Genomic DNA, 22793 nt, shown 5'->3' on the forward strand with positions numbered 1-22793 from the left:
GTTTCAAGTAATATTGCAAAAATGTATAAAACAAAACATCCTCTTTAGCACCTTTAATTAGCTCCACTATGGAATTACATTTGATCCAAAAATAATGAACGTAACTTTTCAAAAAAACTAATAAAAATATAAATTGAAACTGAATAAAAAATCTTTGAAACTTAAAAAAATAAATCGCAGGCAAAATGTTTGACTTTGTCTTTAATACACTGCATGTTTTGCTAACAGTTTCTTTTCTTTCTTTCACTGATCTTTACTTAAAAAGCATTTCCAGAGTTTTCATTTATGCTTCTGAAGTTTCCGTTTACGATCCCAGAGTTTTCGTTCGTCTTTCTGGCACAAATCTCTCGCGGGGGCGGGGCCAGCAGTGGTGTGTTCTCATTGGCTACTGAGTTTTTGATTGACAGCTTCTACTTGACCTGGAAGTGAAGACGCCAGCGTTGTGTTTACAATTACATGTGTGGAGGTGAGCGTCTGTAAGCGGCTTCTTATTTCATTTTAGTGATGTAAAGATAGGCGTTTTTATTATTTTATCTGTAGCTGCTGCTACTAGTGAGATGATATTAGGCCTAGCACAGACGAATGATATAATCATCATTATCATCAATCATCGTCGTTATCTGGATACTCGCGGTAAGTCAGTATTTTTTACGTTTACTTTTGCTTTTTCAGATGGAGAGGTATTTTAGAGCTCATTTAGAGCCCACTTTATACAGCAGTGTTGTCTTGATTTAACCCAATCATTACAGGATCTGGTTATGTACTGTACATACAGCCTTGGATTAGATCATATTTAAAGGGGAAAATGTAGTCTTTAATAATAATAGGCCTACATATAAAGTACTGTGCAAAAGTCTTAGGACACCATTATATGTTGTTTTAGCAATGGTATAGTGACCATATAATTTTTTTTCAGACTTCTTATTAGAATATGACCAGGAAATACTTTAAATTTGTAAGCATTATTAAAAAACAGAAAAAAAGACTTCTACAGGCTAAAGTGGCAAGTATTTAGTGACCTCTCCTTACACTTGAGTAATAGTGAGAACCTGGCTCTCTCAAACCTAAATGGAATGGAAAATGACTGGAAGGCCAAGAAAACTTTCAAAATCTGATCAGAAGTTTCTTCTTTGAAAAAACTGGAAGTCTAGGAGGTCACGTTAAATACTGATTTTTGCTTATAGAATAAATTTTGTTCTGATTTTTTTGTGTGCATATTTCCTGTATTTTCTGTTTGCATTGTAATATAGACCAAAAAATAAACATGGGTGGTCATTAAAACAAAGCAGCTAAGACTTTTGCACAGTACTGTATGGCCAAATGCAAAACCTAATACATGAAAGTAATTATGGCTGAAATTATATATAATTTGTTTGAAATAAATATTTTAAGTCTGCATAATTTGTTATGTGGGAATTCAAAGCAGTTTGTATTGTTAGATTATAATACATCTGATTTCTTATTTTCCAGGGAGTGGAGCAACTTTTCCATTAACAAAATTCTGATGCTGACCCAGAGGAGGGAGTGGTAGCCCCAGAGATCCACTGTCCCCATCAGACAAGAATCTTATTTTGTTCAGACACATCACCTTTGACTGACTGGGATCTTGATCTTCAGACACCTGATATTATGCAAATATTTTAATTTTTTTGGAGCTCTAGATTAAAACAAGACACAGTTCACAAACACACAAGAGGTTGTACTTTATTCTTATTAGTCCATACTGATCTTGGAATAGCATACCAACAACATATGAATGTTAAAGTGATAGTTCACCCCAAAGAAATTCTCATATATTTTACTCACCCTCATGCAGTCCATGATGCATATTACTTTCTTTCTACAGATTAACATGAATGAGGATTTTTAGGAAAATAATACATGTCTTCAAGTCCTAAAGACACAGTAATCCATGCAACCCCAGTGGATGAATCAATGTCTTCTGAAGTGAAACAACAGATGAGAAAAATACTAATAATTTTAAGTTTTAATTATTAACAATTGTTTCCCACCAACCATCATACGTGTATGGGTTACAATCCACTTATGGGCTCACAGAAATTGACTATTTTCTTAAAGATATTTGTGCTTATGTGGAGAATGAAAGTCATACAGTCAAACCAAAATGTATTCAGACAACATGAACATTTCATTCCATTCATTAATACAGTTTATTCACTATATTTAAAAAAACAAAATGGTAATAAAATGAATTTTATGAATTTTACACATGTATTCTATAATAGGTGTTTGTGCATTTTTACAGTAATGTACTGTATATCATAAGAATACTGTGGATTACATGAATATGCAGTTAGTGTTTTGTGGATTCTGGTCGTTCCTTTCACAACATAATTGCATCCAACACTTTCACTTTGATACTTATGTGTATGCTGTAGTGACAATAAAGAATTTAAATTTATTTGAATTGATTCATATTTTCATTTACATTTATTCAACAGTTTTTTTTATATAAGTCACAATTGAAACTGTTGATGATTGTTAAAAAAAAAAATTCTACTTTTATATGTTAGATGATAATGTTAACTAAAAATAACTAAATAAAATTATTAGAATGATAGAAAATGGCAACAAGATCATTCTTTGTGTGGAGTACTGAAATGCCCTTTGAGGTCTATACTGTCTTACAGCAAGCCACGACTGTTATTTTCATATTGTTTGAATCCTTCAGAATTGAGTGATCATTAATTGTGATGGTGTATGTGCATAATTATGCTAATAATGGGTAGAGTGATGGCCATGGTTGGAGTGAGACTTTCTTGACGGCTGAATATATGTATATGATACTAGTATTCTCTTTCAACTGTAACAGCACAACCTAATCAGACCCAACAATAGAGAAGAATCATCAGAAATAATCAAATATTCTCCAAAAACACTGGACATTATGCAATCTTCAGTATTATAACCTTTAATGTACAATTAAACCTCAAGACATTCATTTTCTCTCGCGTTTGATCTCTCACGCTCCTAAAAGTTTATGTCGACAAGAAGCCGCAGATAAATACTGATAAAATTCAAAAACAAAACTCATGTCTTTAAATGAAATAAGAAGCCGCTTACAGAAGCTCACCTCCACACCAGTGGCGGAGGCAGAAGGTGGATGGTGGGTGGGCCTCTAAAAGTGTGGGTGGGCCAGAATAATTCGCATCATCCCATGTTTTTCAACTGGCTTAATTTGGGACGGGAAAAAAATGATGGACCGTCCCTAAGTGGCGTCAATTCACAAAAAGTCAAGGTATGGCAAGTTCAAATTTAATATAATATTAAGTGACAATATCAATTCAAGCATGGGCGTCGGAACCTAGACATCATATAGGTAGACACCCTATCGAACGCTACTGCCTATAGACCATAGACTGAAAAAAAAAAGGACGTAGCGTCCGTGACGTCACCCATAGAGTTCTGAACAGCAGTTTTGAAGCGAAAATGAGGCCGCGGCCATCTTAGCTGCGCGTCACCGCACGTCACTCCCGGATAACTGAAAATGGGCAAAGAGGCGGGGAGGTGGTTTGAGCTGATATGACTGGTTGCTGAAACCACGCCCGCCTAGCTCGACGTGACCATGTTAGCAGCAAAGGAGCTATCTATCTATCTTAGATACGATCTAAAATATTAATGAAGACAAGTTTTATCATCAGAACGTTCTAAAGGTTTACTGTCAATCTACGGTGTTTTTTAAGATATAGATCCTCCAACACCAGTAGTGTTGGTTGTGCAAATAACAACATGGAAAATCAAATGGGACTTCATACCTTTATAATGAAATAGAGATCGCGAGATGAATCCAATCTGTGGCACTTGGGTAAAATATGAGTGTCCATTGCAAAACAAAAAAACATGTCACATTTCTTCTGAATGATCTGCTCTCTGTCATCGTTCTTCAAGAAAGGATGCAATCTGAGCAGCGTTTATGTTGTAAAACTGTATACGATCGTATCTAACAAACAAATGAGCCTGTGTCCAAAGTATATATTTTTTCAAAATAGTGCAGCAGTTTTAGTTATAATATCCAAGCAGTGCTGTCGGATTTTGATATCCTCCCGCCATTGTCATTGTAGTAAATCTCACAACCAAAACTTTCAGCCAATGCCACGATCCAACAACGTGTGTTCTGTGTCTCTTCCCCATGCATGCACATCTACACAGACACACATCAGTCTCGAATATTATGCAGCAAGCCATATTTTATAATTGTATAAAATAATCGAGCACAAATACAGCTGAGATGCCAAATTCAGCGGCAGCTGAGGTAACATGACGGCTCACAGACAGCAGCGCAATCTACCTGTCACTCAAGTGACCACGCCCTTAATTATGCAGAACTTTAAGGCTTAATATAATTTAAACGGATAAGTTATAAAAAAATTCACCCCCCTCAGAGTTGTCATGAAGGGCAAAAATAGCAGTATAGACCAAAACCACAATTTGAACCAACTTGTAAACATGTTTTTTTCTGCTATAAACTTGGCCAATTTAACATGGGACTCTATGAGATTATGCTCTCTTTTGGAGCCTGTCCCTAGCGGCCAGTCGATGAATCGCAGTTTAAGTTACTTCCGTATTGGCTTCACGAGAGAAAGGGGGAGGTTGCTGCTTGCTATAGACCCTTTTCACATGACGTCACACAGCTTCCGTTAGGACTCGATGCAGTGTATCCTCATTTCCGTCAGCATAGTGGAATACTAGCGCGACTCGAATGAAGTGCACTCAATAGTTGTACATATGCCACAAATGTAGTTAAAGGATGACTGTAGTCGCCTAATTTCATGTAAATTCAAAGCAAGGTGTTTGGCAGATCTCAAACTTACCGATCGGCGCGATTTACTGCTTGAAGTCGGAGGAGTTAAATATACGTAACGTTACTGAAGCCATACACTTTCTGCTGCCCGTATCTTGCAAACTTTGCTGTCTTTATTGCAGTTGCAGATGAAGCTGTTTATATTTGTGAAATAAACGCATGTTTCCAAAATTTACGTGCAGTAAAAAAAATTCTCATTCAAAGCTTAATGTACTAATTTCAGCGCCTACAGGCCTATATACAATGAAGATCAACATTAGCCATTCTTTTTAAATATCAAAGTCTATTTTCCCACTTTTATTCGATAGACATACATAATAATACAAATTGTGTTTAATATAATACTATTTCTACATAAAGACTGTTAATGTTGTAAAAACTGACTCACGTGCATGGCATTTTTACCATAGTAAAAAAAACATCGTCATCATTCATCTTATTGCAGAACAAGATCTTCGCATACAAAAATATACAGAGGATTTACAACAGTACTCATAGAGAATACGAACCGACGTCACGCCTCGTTGCATGCCGGGGCGGCGCCGCCATTTTGACAGGATCGCCCTCTATTACTCGTACTGAAATTAATACGGATTCTTGCTTACCTTTTGTTTTGTTTCTGCCATTAAGTGGAACGTTAACATTTTTAATGGTATCGTTTGCAGGGAATAGAAGCTATTTTATCGCGTCGCACGATCATTTTATTTTTTTTCACTGAAGTTTTGTAGAATTTCGTTTGCAATGTTGATCTGTTTACCGTGTCGCACGGACGCTCACCACTGCTTCAGCCATCGTATGAATATCCAAATAAATCTATGTGATCAACACACTGAGAAAAGTCGATTCATTTATTTGTTGGAAACATTTAAATGGTGCTTAAACGAGCATACTAAGTAGGCCTACAACTGTTGTCAATGTAATCCCCCTTTTCCATGATCACAGATGAGGCGAATCAGAGTTTATGGGTCAAATTCAGCGGACAGACGGACACGAACACAATGTATTTTTATATTTATTTTAACAAATGACAACCACACTAAGCAATTTAATACCTTTATAAAACCGTTATAAAGAAAATGTATAAAATGCTTGCATTTTAAGTGATACTGAAAGTTTATATTTTGGTCTCATCCGTTTTTCTGCATGTGCCTTATTTGTAAATAGAATTTGGTCTCTTTAATATCAGTCTAAGTGCATTAAGCCTTTTCTTGAGAGGACACGAGAGGAAACAGTTTTTATAAACGTGTTGCGTTCATATTTTGGGCTCATTTGCGTATCTCCACGCAGTATGCTTTAATAAATATGTACAGAATTGTTTGTTTGTCACATAAAGCGTTTTTCTTGTTAAGCATTTGAATGTCCCCGTCAAGTTCTGCTAATTCACGAGCGCAGTGAGAGTCAGACTTGCAAAGGTAATGTTAATTATTAAACCAAATGAAATCAAAACGTTCAAAAACACTTAGCAATCCGTGTATCATTCGTTCTTTTCATATTCAATTAAGAAATCAAATTCGGAAAATCGAAAAAGGACTTGTTATTTCCTTATTCGTTGGCTAAAACCAGACGATTACATTATTTTAAATGAGTCTAGTCCTCATTATGACTATCGACACAATCCTCGACAGAAAGGCAAAGGGGAAGGTGTTGCTGTAATTTATAGTAATATATTCAGAATCATTCAAAAGAATTTCAAATATAATTCCTTTGAAGTGATGGTGCTTTATGTAACATTATGTAAGTTGACATTTGTGCTGGCTACTGTATACAGGCCACCAGGGCACCATACTGACTTTATCAAAGAATTTGCTGATTTTCTATCAGAGTTAGTACTGGCTGCGGATAAAGTCCTTGTTGTTGGTGATTTTAATATCCATGTAGATAATAATAAAGACGCATTTGGATTGGCATTTGCAGACATTTTAAACTCTATTGGAGTTAGACAACACGTGTCAGGACCCACTCATTGTCGTAATCATACCTTAGATCTAATACTGTCGCATGGAATTGATATTGATGCTGTTGAAATTCTACAGCAGAGCGATGATATATCAGATCATTATTTAGTCTCGTGTATAATACAGTTAGCCAAGGCTACAAAACCACCACCCAGCCATAAATATGGTAGAACCATCACTTCTACCACTAAAGATTGCTTTATAAATAATCTCCCCGAGCAGTTTCATCGCCTTAGTATACCTGACAACTTAGAAGAACTCGATGCTGCAACAGAAACTATTGGCTCTCTCTTTTCCAGCACATTAGATGCAGTCGCTCCTTTACGTCTAAAGAAGATTAAGGAAACTAATCCAACGCCGTGGTATGATGAGCACACTCGGGCTCTAAAACGAGCTGTGAGAAAAGCTGAACGTAATTGGAAGAAAACAAAACGAAGTTTTTCGCCTTGCGTGGAAAGAAAAAATGATTGAGTACAGAACGGCTATAAGAAATGCTAGATCTACTTATTTTTCAAATCTCTTAATAGAAACATAATCCTAGGTATTTATTTGACACAGTGGCTAAATTAACTAGAAACAGAGATTCAACTGCTGACGTTTCCAAAGAGCACAGCAGTAATGACTTTATGAACTTCTTTACTTGCAAGATTGACAATATTAGAGAGAAAATTATAAACATGCAACAGTCTACAGTTTTGCTTCAGACAGTGCACTGTAGTGTCCCTGAGGTAAAACTAGAATCATTCGCCGCTATAGGAGAGGAAGAATTATCTAAACTTATCAAATCATCAAAATCAACAACATGTATGTTAGACCCAATGCCGACTAAACTACTGAAAGAAATGCTTCCAGAGGTCGTAGGTCCACTTCTTGATATAATTAATTCATCTTTAACACTATGATACGTGCCAAAAACTTTTAAGCAGGCTATTATTAAACCTCTTATTAAAAAACCTCAACTAGATCCGAGAGATTTAGTAAATTACAGGCCAATCTCGAATCTACCTTTTCTGTCAAAGATATTAGAAAAGGCAGTTTCAACACAACTGTGCTCCTTTTTAGAAAGAAATGGAATCTGTGAGGATTTCCAGTCAGGATTTAGACCATACCATAGTACTGAGACTGCTCTCGTTAGAGTTACAAACGATCTACTCTTATCATCCGATCGTGGCTGTATTTCTCTATTAGTGTTATTAGATCTCAGTGCTGCTTTTGACACTATCGATCACAACATTCTTTTAAAAAGACTTGAAAACTATATTGGCATTAGTGGAATTGCTTTGGCATGGTTCAAATCTTACTTATCTGACCGTTATCAGTCTGTAGTCGTTAATGAAGAGATGTCGTATCGATCACAAGTTCAATACGGAGTACCACAAGGCTCAGTACTAGGACCGTTGCTTTTCACTCTGTACATGCTGCCCTTAGGAGAGATAATTAGGAAGCATGGTGTTAGTTTTCACTGCTACGCTGACGATACTCAGCTCTATATTTCCTCGCGCTCTGACAAAACCTACAAATTCACAAAACTAACAGAATGCATAGCTGACATTAAAAACTGGATGACAAGAAATTTCTTATTATTAAACTCAGAAAAAAATGATATCCTAATCTTTGGACCAAAAACTTCCTCACGAAAAAACCTTGAATACTCTCTAACACTTGACGGGTGCTCCATTAAATCTTCGTCCTCAGTTAGGAACCTGGGTGTGCTCTTTGATACCAATCTTTCATTTGAAAGTCATGTTTCTAGTATCTGTAAAACCGCCTTCTTCCATCTAAAAAATATATCTAAATTACGACATATGCTCTCAATGACAAATGCGGAACAGTTGGTTCATGCATTCATGACCTCAAGACTAGATTACTGTAACGCTCTACTGGGTGGTTGTTCTGCTCGGCTTTTAAACAGACTACAGTTGGTCCAAAATGCGGCAGCTAGAGTTCTTACTAGAACCAGAAAGTATGACCATATTAGCCCAGTTCTGTCAACATTACATTGGCTCCCTATTAAACATCGTATAGATTTTAAAATCTTGCTACTTACTTATAAAGCTCTAAATGGTTTAGCTCCCCAGTATCTAAGCGAGCTCTTGGTGCATTATAGTCCTTCACGTCTATTGCGATCTCAGAATTCAGGCCAGTTGATAATACCCAGAATATCAAAATCAACTGAAGGCGGCAGATCCTTTTCCTATTTAGCACCTAAACTCTGGAACAATCTTCCTAGCATTGTTCGGGAAGCAGACACACTCTGTCAGTTTAAATCTAGACTAAAAACACATCTCTTTGCTCTTGCATACACATAACACATTATCAATACATTAACATTTTTCAAATCCGTTAAAGGATTGTTACGCTGCAATAATTAGGTCGGCCGGAACCGAGAACATTTCCTATAACACTAGATATACCTGTACATCAGAATAAGAATGGCATCTACGCTAATATCAGTCTCTCTGCTTATCCTGAGGTTTGCCGGGTGCTGGATCCAGGCCGTATCCAGATCAGATGGAGAACCTGTGTCTGGACCTGACTACAACGTAGCCCAGGAGACAATGGGCCTACAGATCCAGTTCTGGCTGCATCTATAATTCAGATTTTTAATCTCCGTATCCGCTTACATATATTTATATATACTCAGCAAAAAAAGAAACGTCCCTTTTTCAGGACTGTGCATTTCAACAATAATGTTGTAAAAATCCAAATAACTTTACAGATCTTCATTGTAAAGGGTTTAAACAATGTTTTCCATGCATGTTCAATTAACCATAATCAATTAATTAACATGCACCTCTGGAATGGTCGTTAAGACCTTAACAGCTTACAAAAAGTAGGCATTTAAGGTCACAGTTTTAAAAACGCAGGACACTAAAGAGACTTGTCTACCGACTGTGAAAAACACCCAAAGAAAGATGCCCAGGGTCCCTGCTCATCTGCGTGAACGTGCATTAGGCATGCTGCAGGGAGGCATGAGGACTGCTGATGTGGCTATAGGGCAATAAATTGCCATGTCCGCACTGTGAGACGCCTGAGACAGCGCTACAGGGAGACAGGAAGGACAGCTGATCATCCTCTTTTAGTGTTCATACAAATATTTACACATTAAGTTTACTGAAAGTAAAAACAGTTGAAAGTCAGAGGACGTTTCTTTTTTTGCTGAGTATATAATCTATTTTTAATCTCTATAATAAAAATGTATAATTCAGATTTTGATCTCCATATCCATTTACATATATTATATATATCTTCCAAGGGGTTTTTTCCCTCCTAGGACTTTTTTCCCAGTGTTAGCACGCTGGGTTTTTCTCCTAGGAGTTTTTTTCCACCCCTGGGAGTCAGCCGACATTGGCTTAATGTAGCACCATCTTGTATATGTTACATATTACCACGCTTGCTTGTACAGCTTATTTTTAACCACTTCTCTTTTTTCTGTGCTTCTAATATGTAAAGCTGCTTTGAAACAATTACCAATTGTAAAAAGCGCTATATAAATAAATTTGACTTGACTTGACTTGACTACAAATACAATATTTAAAAAACAAATAATGACTGTTTTTTTGTATTTTCGATTAACGTTACATGCTCAAATTGAAAATGGGAGATACGAAAAATGCCTCCACCACAATCAGGGTATCTTCCGTTCATTCATGTTTTGATTTGATATTGAAATCAGAAAAATGAGAAAACCACACTTTTTTTAATTTTTCATTTTTAAAATGAAAACGAAAAAACAAAAAATTGGCTTGATTTTTCTTTTTTCGTTCTGGGGTATGAAACAAATAACCAGTTTGAATATTCGATCTCTACATGTGGGCGGGAATGAAACGCCTCTTTCCGCTGATTGGTCAACCAGACGTCAAACCATGTCGTCATCAGTTGTTCATCGGTTCAGATCAACAGAATAAAAGTCCCTCGCTCTACAGCTGTACGGATTCTTAACACTTTTATTCTACATTTTATCTCTCTCTCATCAAATATTAATTTACTTTGCAGCTGCACACAATTACTCCCATTCTACAACGTTAGCACAATGACTGTTTTATTGAAGTGACCAACTATAAAAATCTAGCGAAGCTGCTCGACGCACTGGGCAGTGAATGTATTGAATTAAAAAGTGCAAATCTGTAGCCTATCGATGTAAATATGCAGCAGTCATAACTTTTGTTTTAGACAACACCCTGAGTTTTGGACATGGGATGAATTTGAAATATATGAAAATATATTACATGTTATTAGTTCATCAAAGCGGTGCTATAGAGAGATGGACTTAAAATGTGAATTCGATGATTTGATGACGGAGGTGAACTCGTTTATGCCAATTTGAAATAGGCTATCCCACATTTAAAAAAAGTAAAATAAATAAATAAAGGGGAAAATGTTAAAACAGTGTTAAAAAATAACCATTATAGTGCTCTCTTAAGATATCATTTATACTTTATCAATATTAGGCTATATATCAAAACCCTGAAATAACACTAACAATAATGAGATAAAGAGTATTTTTATAGCCTATTTATTGTCATCTGTCTGTGTCAGAAATTAACTGTAATTGATTTAATTGATTAATTGATTTTCAGGGGATTTGGGGATTTTTTCCTAATCTTATTAAATATGTATGCTTTCTTTAATGTTAAGTTCTTAAATTTAGTCAATTAAATTAGAATAATATGATGAAACAAAAAAAAAAAAAAACAGAATAGGCCCAATAGATATGCTGTGACTGTAAAATACACAAATAAATATATATATATATATATATATATATATATATATATATATATATATATATATATATATATATATATATTATATAGCCTATATAATAATATATATATATATTATAATATATAATATATATATATACACATATATATATATATATATATATATATATATATATATATATATATATCATAGCCTATCTATCATTTCAAATCCATCCCATGTTGTGTAAAACAAAAGACATTTTTACACTCAATGTATCGAAGTTGTAGGCTGGGGGTAGTTGTGTGCAGCTGCAAAATAAATTAATATTTATGAGATAAACTAATATTTCACGTGATGAATTAATGTCTACACAGAATTAAGCCCTGACTCTGCATCAGAACGATTTGTGTCAAGCCATTCACTAGTCTGGCTAGAATTCACTAGAAAGAGATGAAATGTAGAATAAACGCGTTAAGAATCCGTACAGCTGTAGAGCGAGGGACTTTTATTCTGTTGAGCGGAACCAATGAACAACTGATGACGACATGGTTTGACGTCTGGTTGACCAATCAGCGGAGAGAGGCGTTTCATTCCCGCCCACATGTAGAGATCGAATATTCAAAGTGCTTATTTGTTTCCAACCACAGAACGAAAAAAGAAAAATCAAGCCAGTTTTTCGTTTTTTCGTTTTCATTTTAAAAATGAAAAACGAAAAAAAGTGCGGTTTTCTCATTTTTCTGATTTCAATATCAAATCAAAACATGAATGAACGGAAGATACCCTGATTGTGGTGGAGGCGTTTTTCGTATTTCCCATTTTCAATTTGAGCATGTAATCGAAAATACAAAAAAACAGTCATTATTTGTTTTTTAAATATTGTATTTGTAAACGAATAAGGAAATAACAAGTCCTTTTTCGATTTTCCGATTTTCCGAATTTGATTTCTTAATTGAATATGAAAAGAACGAATGATACACGGATTTTTAGCAATGCCATTCTTTTATTGAGTGATAAGCAGTGGGTTTAATCAGTGCCATTAATAATAGATTTGCCATCCGGCGTCTTCTCGTCATCTCCTGGACCTGCTTCCCTTGGTGTTTTTACACGTAGAAAAGGCGAAAAAACGTTTTTCACTGTCTTGTTTTCTCTCAGAACGATGATCTGAGTTACTATCACAATTATCGATGCAGCATTAATGACATACAATGGTGACATTTTTCACAATCATGACAGAAAACAAATTACTGCACTAAACTCAATAACGGAAAGGCTGCGCGATCCTGTCAAGATGGCGAATAAACAAAGAAGTTACCCAGAACTCAATGCGGCGTGACGTCAGATTCGTATTCTCTATTAGTAAATGAAAATGAGTAAATATAACGTACTCGGTTACTAACGTAACCTCGGTTCCCTGAGATACGGAACGAGTACTGCGTATGGGGAAAAGTCTCCCTTTTTCCCCGTCACTGAAGCCTTTTTCAATAACGCAGTGTAACTGCATCGTCATTGGTTCACTCATGAGAAGTTGTTGAACCAATGATGGCGCGGCATAGCTGCGCGACCTATGTCGAGAAAGCGCGCGAATTTTCCCGCCGAAAGGGGCGGGGTTTAGTGCTATATAAGCGGGCGTTTCGCCATAGGAAACCAGGCCATATCGACTGAAGCGACGACCCTGAAGCCGCAGCCTCGTGGCACGGCAAGTAACGCAGTACTCGTTCCGTATCTCAGGGAACCGAGGTTACGTTAGTAACCGAGTACGTTCCCTTTCGATACTTCACTCGTACTGCGTATGGGGAACGAATTCAACCGCGCCGTGCCACGGAAGGGAACGACTGGACAAGTTTGGGACGCCAGGGGGGTCCACGAAACTAGTGAGAAGGCCGAAGCCGTCGAACCCAAGTTACACTACAAGAGGAGAAACTCCTGAACCGGTTTTGAGGCGGGGCTCAAAGAGGCCGCTGCATCACACCGATAGGACCCGAGCTTGCAAAGTCGAAACGTCCAACTGGTAAAATCTGACAAAGGTGGACGGCGAGGACCAGCCGGCCGCCTCACAGATGTCTTTGATAGAAACTCCACTGGACCAGGCCCAAGAAGAGGCCATACTTCTAGTGGAGTGAGCTCTAACTCCTATGGGGCAATCTGAGCCCATGGAGGAGTAACAAAGAGCTATGGCGTCAACAATCCAACGCGAGAGGCGTTGCTTTGAGACCGGAGACCCTTTGGTGCGGCCGCCAAAGCAAACAAAGAGCTGATCTGATAGCCGGAAAGGCTGTGATCGCTCTACATAAGTTCTCAATGCCCTAACAGGGCAGAGCAACTCCAGCTCTTGCTCTTCTGAAGAGACAGGGAGCGCAGAGAGGGAGATAACTTGTGCTCTGAACGGAGTCGAGAGCACCTTGGGGACGTAGCCAAGCCTGGGTTTCAATACGACTTTAGAGTCGTTGGGCCCAAATTCCAGGCAAGCAGGGCTCACAGAGAGGGCCTGCAGATCGCCGACACGCTTCACCGATGCTAAAGCCAGTAGCAGAGTGGTCTTGAGCGTCAGGGGCTTGAGGTTAGCTGAGCACAGCGGCTCAAAGGGATGTCCTTTGAGAGCTCTGAGGACCATAGAAAGGTCCCAGGTGGAAACAGTGAGGGGGCGAGGAGGATTCAATCGCCTAGCACCCCTCAAGAAACGCACCACTAGGCCGTTTCTCCCCACTGACTGGCCAGCGATAGGAGAGTGAAACGCTGCGATGGCTGCTACGTAAACTTTGAGCGTTGAAGGGGCTCGCCCCGAATTCAAACGCTCTTGGAGAAAGGATAGTATCGGAGATACGTCACACTCCACTGGATCTATGTTGCGTGCAGAGCACCAATCAACAAAGATTGACCATTTCTGGGCATAGAGACGTCTCGTAGACGGAGAGATGATGTTCAACACGTCCCCGGGGAGGTTAACCGGCTCCCTTCGAGGGACCATAAGTGCAGAGCCCAAAGTTCTGGCTGTGGGTGCCAAATTGTCCTGTTCGCCTGAGAGAGAAGGTCCCGTCTCAGAGGAATGGGCCATGGGGCTCTCGTGGAGAGCCTGAACAGCTCTGAGGACCAAGCCTGGCTCCTCCAGAGCGGGGCCACCAGGAGGACTTTGTGCTCGTCTTCCTTGATTCGTCTGATAACCTGAGGGATCAGAGCGATCGGGGGAAATGCGTAAAGAAGGGTGCTGGGCCAATGGTGGGCCAGCGCGTCGTCCTTCTTCGAGAAATAAGTTGGGCAATGAGAATTGTCTTCTGAGGCAAAGAGGTCGATCTCTGCCTTCCCGAAGAATTCCCATATCGTGAGAACCGTCTGGGGGTGGAGCATCCACTCGTCTGAGGGGACATTGCTCCGAGACAGCATATCTGCTCCCAGATTGTTTTTTCCAGGAATGTGTGTCGCCTTGAGCGACAGAAACCTGGGTAGAGCCCATTCCAGAAGACGCTTCGCCAGTGTGCATAAGCGGCTGGACGAAAGACCTCCCTGGTGATTTATATACGACACCACTGTCATGCTGTCCGATTGGACTAGGACGTGGCGTCCCGTCAGGTGAGCCTGAAAGAAGTGAAGGGCACGAATCACTGCCAGCATTTCTAGGCAGTTGATATGAAGATGGCTCTCCTCGTGTGACCACGAGCCGAAGGCTGGTCTGCCCTCGCAAAGAGCGCCCCAACCTGAGTTGGATGCGTCCGTCGAGAGCACCGTCCTCCGCGACGCCGCCTGAAGGGGTACGCCACGCTTGAACCACTCGGGGTTCAACCAGGGCTTCAGGGCTGATAGACAGGCCTGATTGACCTTGAGACAGAAGCGGCCATGCCGCCAGGCGTTGGGGGGACCCGAAACTTCAGCCAGTACTGCAGAGGCCGCATCCGAAGAAGGCCGAGCCGTAGAACTGGGGAGGCGGAAGCCATCAGCCCTAAAAGCCTCTGGAAGGACTTCAGAGGAAGGTAGGCTTTGTTTGTGACGGAAGCCGCAAGCTGCTGAATGGCCAGAGTGCGCTCTGGCGAGACTACTGCCGTCATGTGAACAGAGTCGAAAACTGCTCCCAGGAACGAAATGCGTTGGCTGGGAAGCAGCGAGCTCTTGGATAGGTTGACCCTGAGACCCAGGCATTCTAGATGGCTGAGGAGCACAGATCTGTGAAGTTCTAGCTCTGCTCGCGAGTGGGCCAGAATGAGCCAATCGTCGAGATAATTCAGAACACGGATTCCCATCTGTCTGAGTGGGGAAAGAGCCGCATTCATGCACTTGGTGAAAGTGCGAGGGGTAGGACCGTGTATTGGTAAGCCACACCCTCGAAGGCGAATCTCAAGAACCGCCTGTGGTGGGGGGCTATCTGGATGTGAAAGTAGGCATCTTTCAGGTCCAGTGAGCAGAACCAGTCCTCGTGACAAATCTGTGCGAGGATCTGCTTCAGCGTCAGCATCTTGAACTTCCGTCTCATGAGGGAGCGGTTCAGGATCCTGAGATCTAAGATGGGTCTGAGACCGCCATTTTTCTTGGGGACCAGAAAGTAACGGCTGTAAAAGCCTGACTCGCTCTCTGGAGGAGAGACTATTTCTATAGCTCCTTTCCTGAGCAGCGCCAAGACTTCGGTTCGGAGAACGTGAGCGTTGTCCGAAATCACAGAAGTTTGAAGCACCCCGCCGAAGCGTGGGGGTCTTCGGGCGAACTGGAGCGAGTAGCCCTGACTTATGATCCCTAGGACCCACTTTGACAGCCCGGGGATGGCCCGCCAAGCCTCGACCTGGGTGGCAAGAGGTTGAATGACATAGGCTGACAGCCCGCCTGAGGGGGGCTGTGCACCGAGGGGAGTGGAAGAGGAAATTTGCCCTTTATTAGAAAAGGTAAAAATGTGTTCGCCGTGAAAACGGCGGTTTGTGTGGACGCAACATATGTGGGCCCATCTGTAACACTGAGCATCATTCCCACGCCCGGATGTGAACGAGGCAGAGGGGAAACTGCACAAAGGAACTTTGGGGGTGGTCTGGCCGCAGCGAGACATTCCCCCGTCCTCTTCCTTCGTCTTAAATCAGGATGACTTAGGCGTCACAGGGTCCAGCGCAATCTTGGGCCGGGGTCCCTGGCGTCTCGGGAAGGAGCGTCTGGCAGAGCGAGAGCGCTGGCGTTGCTCCTTTGGCGGTGCTGCCTGGGAGGCAGAGGGGGCAGACTTGCTCTGCTGAGCCGGCGCAGGCCTGGGTCGGCTTGAAGCAGATGCGGAGCTGGAGCGTTTTGGCAGGAAGTGTCTCATGGCCTGAGACGACTTCTGCGCTGCGGTGAATCGCTTGGTGAGACCCTCTACCGATGACCCAAAGAGACCGGAGGGCGAGACAGGGGCGTCTAAAAAGGCCATCTTATCCGCGTCCTTGATCTCGGTCAAGTTGAGCCATAAGTGGCGCTCTAAAACCACCAGGCTGGCCATGGACCTTCCAATGGCCTGGGCTGTGGCCTTCGTGGCTCGCAGGGCTAGGTCAGTGGCGCTGCGGAGGTCCCTGAAGGCAGATGCATCAAAGCCGGACTCGTCCATAGAGCGGAGAAGCTTGGCTTGAAACACTTGGAAGATAGCCATAGTGTGGAGCACCGAGGCAGCTTGGCCTGCAGAGGCGTAGGCTCGCGAAGCCAGGGTGGAGGTAGTCCTGCAGGGCTTTGAAGGAAGGGCCCTCTTAGATTTCCAGACCACAGCCGTGGGAGGACAGAGGTGAGCTGCCACTGCTTCATCCAGCTGCTCCACAGCTTTAGAGAGGACGCGGAGAAGTTCAGCGTCCATGCCCGAGCCGTGTTCGATGGGCTCCAGCGGAGGCGGGGGGGCGGGGTCGTCCGACTCGCCAGCCCAGCCTTCTGCTTCGGAAGCCGCGAGAGACATAGACTCATCTAGCGGCTCTTCATCCGATCCACCGAATGAGACGAGGTCACTTGCGTATGCTGAGGGACGCTGCTCAGGGTGGGAGAATCTGACGGGCGACTGTTCTCTGGCGGGAGAGGGCGAGGCACGCGGGGGCTGGGCCGACGTAAGCTCACTCGACTCCGGGCGCTGGGTCGCTCTACCCCGCTGTCTCTTCCTCGCAGGCTCGCGGCGGGAAGGGGACGGGAGGGCGCGAGCGGCGGGACTGCCTCCGGTGAAGAAAGCAACCCGCGAGCGCAGAGAGGCCAGGCTCATGCACTCACAGTGCGGGCATGAGGCGTCAGTGAGCGCGGCTTCCGCATGGGGCTTACCCAGGCATCCAACGCACTCGTCGTGTCCATCGTTGTCCTGCAGAGGGGCTCTGCAGGTGTCACAGGAGTGACGTGGCATTTAAAAATGCCGGCGCCGTGAAAACGGCGATTGGGGGGCTCTTTAGAGCGGCGAGGACCGCGGAAGCTCTTTTAGAGCGGACGAATCCGCTAGGAATGCTCTTATAGATCGGTTATAGAACCGCAAGGAAACGCTCTCAGAGGGGGCGCCGGATGGCGGCAGGAGACAGCTGAGGCGGCGGCCGGAACGGGAAGCAGGCGGCAGGCGTCTAGAAGACGGCGCTCGGGGCAGTAGTCCACGAGGGCGTCGGCGCTGTCGTAGTCCGGCGGCTCAGCTGGGTCCGCTGCGGGGCCTCTTCAACGGCGGCGAGAGTTGCTTCTTCCAGGCGGCGAGCTTCTTCGGCTTCAGCGCGGAGATCAGCGAAGAGATGTGTAGTCGTCGCTGAAGGAGAAAGGACTGGTTTCCTATGGCAAAACGCCCGCTTATATAGCACTAAACCCCGCCCCTTTCGGCGGGAAAATTCGCGCGCTTTCTCGCCATAGGTTGCGCAGCTATGCCGCGCCGTCATTGGTTCAACAACTTCTCATGAGTGAACCAATGACGATGCAGTTACACTGCGTTATTGAAAAAGGCTTCAGTGACGGGGAAAAAGGGAGATTTTTCCCCATACGCAGTACGAGTGAAGTATCGAAAGGGAACATACCTACTGATCCAGTAAGTGTTTAACAGCCCACGGGGTTTTTTTTGCTGCAAAGTTCATTCATGTAGCTATGATACAGGACACATTGTTCAGCGTATTTTAATATTCATAGTAGGCAAACGAAGATTTTTCGGGACCACACTTCAGACGAAGGGGTATGATAAATTTCCAACATGGCCGACCAAGCGAGCACAGAGACCCATAAATGTAAGTATTTTTTTACGCTAAACACTATTTTAGTAATAAATAATCACTTGTTTTATGTTGCCTTTAATCTTGTGTTCATGTATACGGTTATGTTCTCCAAAAAAAGATTTGTTAAAATCGCTATGAAAAAAGTTTGCTAATGTTTTTTACTTTATGATAGTTCCACAACATATTTTTTTATATTTTATTGAAACCCGCGTTGATTTGACAACATAAATTCAAATCCGGTGGAAAAATAGAATTGAGATTGGGCCTAACAGTGGCGCTTTAACTCAAAACAGGAATCTCGTGAATATTCATGTAAGCTCCGCCCAGTGTCACCGAAAATCTCAGACACCGAATATTTCATAACACACGACGTAACTGTGTTAGCTGGGCAACACTGACAAAAGCTACTATAAAACTATATATATGTTTTAGGGCTGGACAATATGACGATATAACGTTGATATAAGTGATTACGCGGATTTAAACCTACCTATACTGTAGTCACAGGCAGATTTGCTTTATGTATTTCCCCACCATCGAAATCAGGCACATATAAATGTTATGAAACATGACTCCTGGCTGCATGTCGATATTCATGGATTAGTTTTATTTGACAAGTTGTAAGGAACACATTCAGTTCCAACCTTTAGTGTAATTCGTTAGTTTTACTCGCGTTTTCGCAGTTTCCTCTACTAAATCCAGTCACGCAGCAGGTTCTTTTGCCACTCAGTCCAGCTGAGGGAGCGTGTTTTCGGCGGGAAAGTGACGTCGACGAATACCCTCTTGATGGATCCGAAATGGTTCATATTCATTTATGCATGTTCATTTATTCATATTCTATGTAATCACTTATCATTAATCATTTTTAATCTCTTTATCATCATTTATTGGTTATGAATTTTAATGTTACTTATGATTTCAAGTATTCATATCATCTTACTCGGGTTACTCACATATAATCACTTATATTCAAGAAGAACCATATATTTACTCCATATTATGCCCTTTTGTTGTTTTGATCTCTATTGTGTTATTTCACCTGTTGAACTGTATGACTTTGATGTTCCGTGAACTTTAAGTTTCTGGGTAAAAAGAGGGTTTGTTATCTTTGTGGTTGAGTTGGGTTCCTGCCAAAATTTTACCAAAGCGTAAATGTTCTAGAATGGATCACATGATGTACTTTTTCTGCAATAATATTTTGTATCTTTGTATTCAAATGAAAGGGAATTTTTGTCAAATGTTAACTTGTTATTGTATTATTCCGAAGAAGGTGTTACCCCACCCATTTAGATACTATTTTGGGGTGTTTATGCTCTGTTTGATAATGTCAATTGTCACAAGATCACAAAATTATCCAATGATTGTCAGAATAGCAGGAAATAATCAAATGTCATAAATTTCTTTAAAAACTCAGAGCCACGGAAAGGTTCATTTTGACCTTTCTTATCTATCCAAAACAAGACCTCCGAATGTGATGTAAGTTTTTCCAATCTTGGGGTATAAAACTTGGCTCATTCTTTCGATTGGTACCTCTTTTCCTGCTATCTTGATTGCATCTTGCTGTCTCGTTGGCGCCATTTCTAATGATTTTCTTGCAGATTACTATACTCAGATTTCAGAATGTTCTTATTATAAATGTTCGATTTCAGATTTTATTTTTTACCTTTGGGTTTTATTAAACATTTTCATAATTAATTAGAATTTGCGTGTGAGGTTAATTTTAATTGGAAATGAATAAATAATTTTTCTTCAACGTCATCACGGCCTGGACTTAATTTTCTCAACAATTCGCATCACCTCTATAGACCTTATTTACCAGAGAAACAAGCGCGCCGCCATCTTTATAAAATTGTCTTTGAACTTCCGTTTTGCAGTAGCTCTGTACATTTCTATGGCATCGCTGTCAAGGAATAATTAGTTGGTTAAGTGGATTTACTTGTTGTAGAGTTAATGAAAGTTATCATGAGCATTGTTATGTTTAAAGCAGATGTCTTAACAAATGTCAGTAGATCGTTCATTCATAAATGTAATATCGCTGTGGAAATACAAACCGGAAGTCAAAAGACAACGAGCGCAACGCTGAAAAGGGGCGGGGCTACATAAGGTCTATAGAGGGTATGCATCAACATCACTTTCCTGCCGAAAGCGCGCTCCCTCAGCTGGACTGAGTGGCAAAAGAACCTGCTGCATGACTGGATTTAATAGGGGAAACTGTGAAAACGCAAGTAAAACTAACGAATTACACTAAAGGTTGGAATTGAATGTGTTCCTTACAACTTGTCAAATAAACCTAATCCATGGATATTGACATGCAGCCAGGAGTCGTGTTTCCTGATATTTATATGTGCCTGATTTCGACGCCGGGGAAATACATAAAGCAAATCTGCCTGTGAATATTTTATATAACTACAATATAGGTGTTACAATGGAGACACCGGAGGCAGATGTAAAAGCAACCAAGGTTTGTTTATTGGTTAAACAGCAAAGCAACAGGTAAGGGAGTGAAGTTTAAGCAGTTCTTGAATGAGGATGAGAGGGTGATACTGTCCTTATGTTGTTTTCCAGATGCGGATGGAGACTGGCGCTGGAGGATGATGGCGGAGACACTCACACATGAGGTAGGAACACGAGGAGAACAGGAGACGAAGGAGATGATGGAGACGACTTGAGCAGGTAAGTATAGCGTTTGGAGTCCTTGAGGTAAGCATACAAGTGATCGTAGTGCAAACAAGACCGGACAGTGAATGTGTGTGAGTGTGGAGGTTTTATGCTGGTGGTGATTGCGGTGCTGATGAGCTTCAGGTGGCGGTGATCAGTATGCTGGTGATTGAGTGCGTGGGTACGGGAGTGAGGTGGAACCTGACGTGTCTGTGACAATAGGTAGGTTTAAATTCACGTAATCGCTTATATCAATGTTATATCGTCATATTGTCCAGCCCAAAAACATATGTTTTATAGTATATTTTTTGTCAGTGTTGTTTATTAAAAAACACCCAATTATGCAGAATATAAGATGAAAAATATTTTCATTTGATCAGTTTAATTGATCAGTTGTCAACACAATATACAACAATACAATATATACGGTATGATTTTACCTCAAAAGCCAACAATTTGACACAAAATGATAACTGCAAATCCACATTTCTCTGCCTGGAGTCGTTGCTTTCTGCAGTTTTTAAATATATAGGCTACCTCAGGTTTTGTATCAAAGCTATTTGTACAGTCAATCACAAAGCTCTTTCCTGTTTTGGATGTCTTTTGTGTTTTTCACGACATTCACGCTGAAAATGCTGCCACTCAGGGGCTCGCACACCGGACGCGAAGCTCAGCGCCGTGCTGCGCCGCGACACGTCTTTCAAATTCGAATGCATTGTTTTATATCAGTCGTAGCTGGGCGCCGCGGACAGTCTTTTGCCACTCAGTGGGCGTGGCCGCAGTCGTAACGGTCGATGGTAACGTCACGTGCATACCCTCTATAGGAATAGTGCGCAACACAGACAAGCGTCCCATTCGAACAAACACTACAATGAATGGTTCCCACTCACAACAATACATGACCCGTGCAGGAATCCAACACCCAGTGAAATTAATTGACTTTAAATAATTAGAAAAATAGTTTTGTGAAGTTCACTGCACAAAAATAAAATATGATCAAATAAAATAAAATAATCTCTTCTCAACAGGCTACTTGAGCTCGTTGGAAAGTCTGAGAAGAATTATATTTCTCTCGGCTTCCCCGGGGCTGACGAGGTTGTGAGTTGGATGACGGTGACGTTCGTGTTTGATGTCACCGCGTCCGATAGCGAGTGCTCCTCTGGCCGCTGGGTATGTGAGCTGCTGTGTTTTTGGGACGCGCCTTTCAGCAGGCTGCAGCTGCCGTGTGAGCGCTTTAAGAAAGGGGCCGCGGACGGACGGCTCGACGAACGGTTCCTTTCTGTCCATGAATGTTGCAGCTCCCACAGACTTTCCATTCTCTCCTGATCTCCGCGTTTGAGAACGGGAGGGCATGGAAAACCCCCTGGCCGTTCAGATTTGGATCTGAGCCAGACAGAGGAAGAAGCGAAAGTGAGATGGGTGATCTATTGTAAACACCGTTGCGTTTATAATCGATCCCCAAGCTATTTAAAGAGCGATTTATATCTACCCTCTCCTCTTCTTCTT

General features: G+C 41.5%; 1 long non-coding RNA gene across 2 annotated transcripts; it reads left to right on the forward strand.

The window, feature by feature from the left end:
- The first annotated feature begins 246 nt into the window (after positions 1-246).
- Positions 247-7144, forward strand: LOC125252224. Of its 2 annotated transcripts, XR_007181200.1 has the most exons (3): positions 448-633; positions 1471-1758; positions 7114-7144. It is a non-coding gene; the product is annotated as an uncharacterized LOC125252224 (long non-coding RNA). The 2 variants fall into 2 exon arrangements; XR_007181199.1 differs by lacking the exon at positions 7114-7144 and having other exon boundaries at positions 247-633; positions 1471-2422.
- Positions 7145-22793: the final 15649 nt, after the last annotated feature.

The sequence above is a fragment of the Megalobrama amblycephala genome, linkage group LG18, assembly GCF_018812025.1.
Source record: "Megalobrama amblycephala isolate DHTTF-2021 linkage group LG18, ASM1881202v1, whole genome shotgun sequence".
Lineage (NCBI taxonomy): Eukaryota > Metazoa > Chordata > Actinopteri > Cypriniformes > Xenocyprididae > Megalobrama > Megalobrama amblycephala.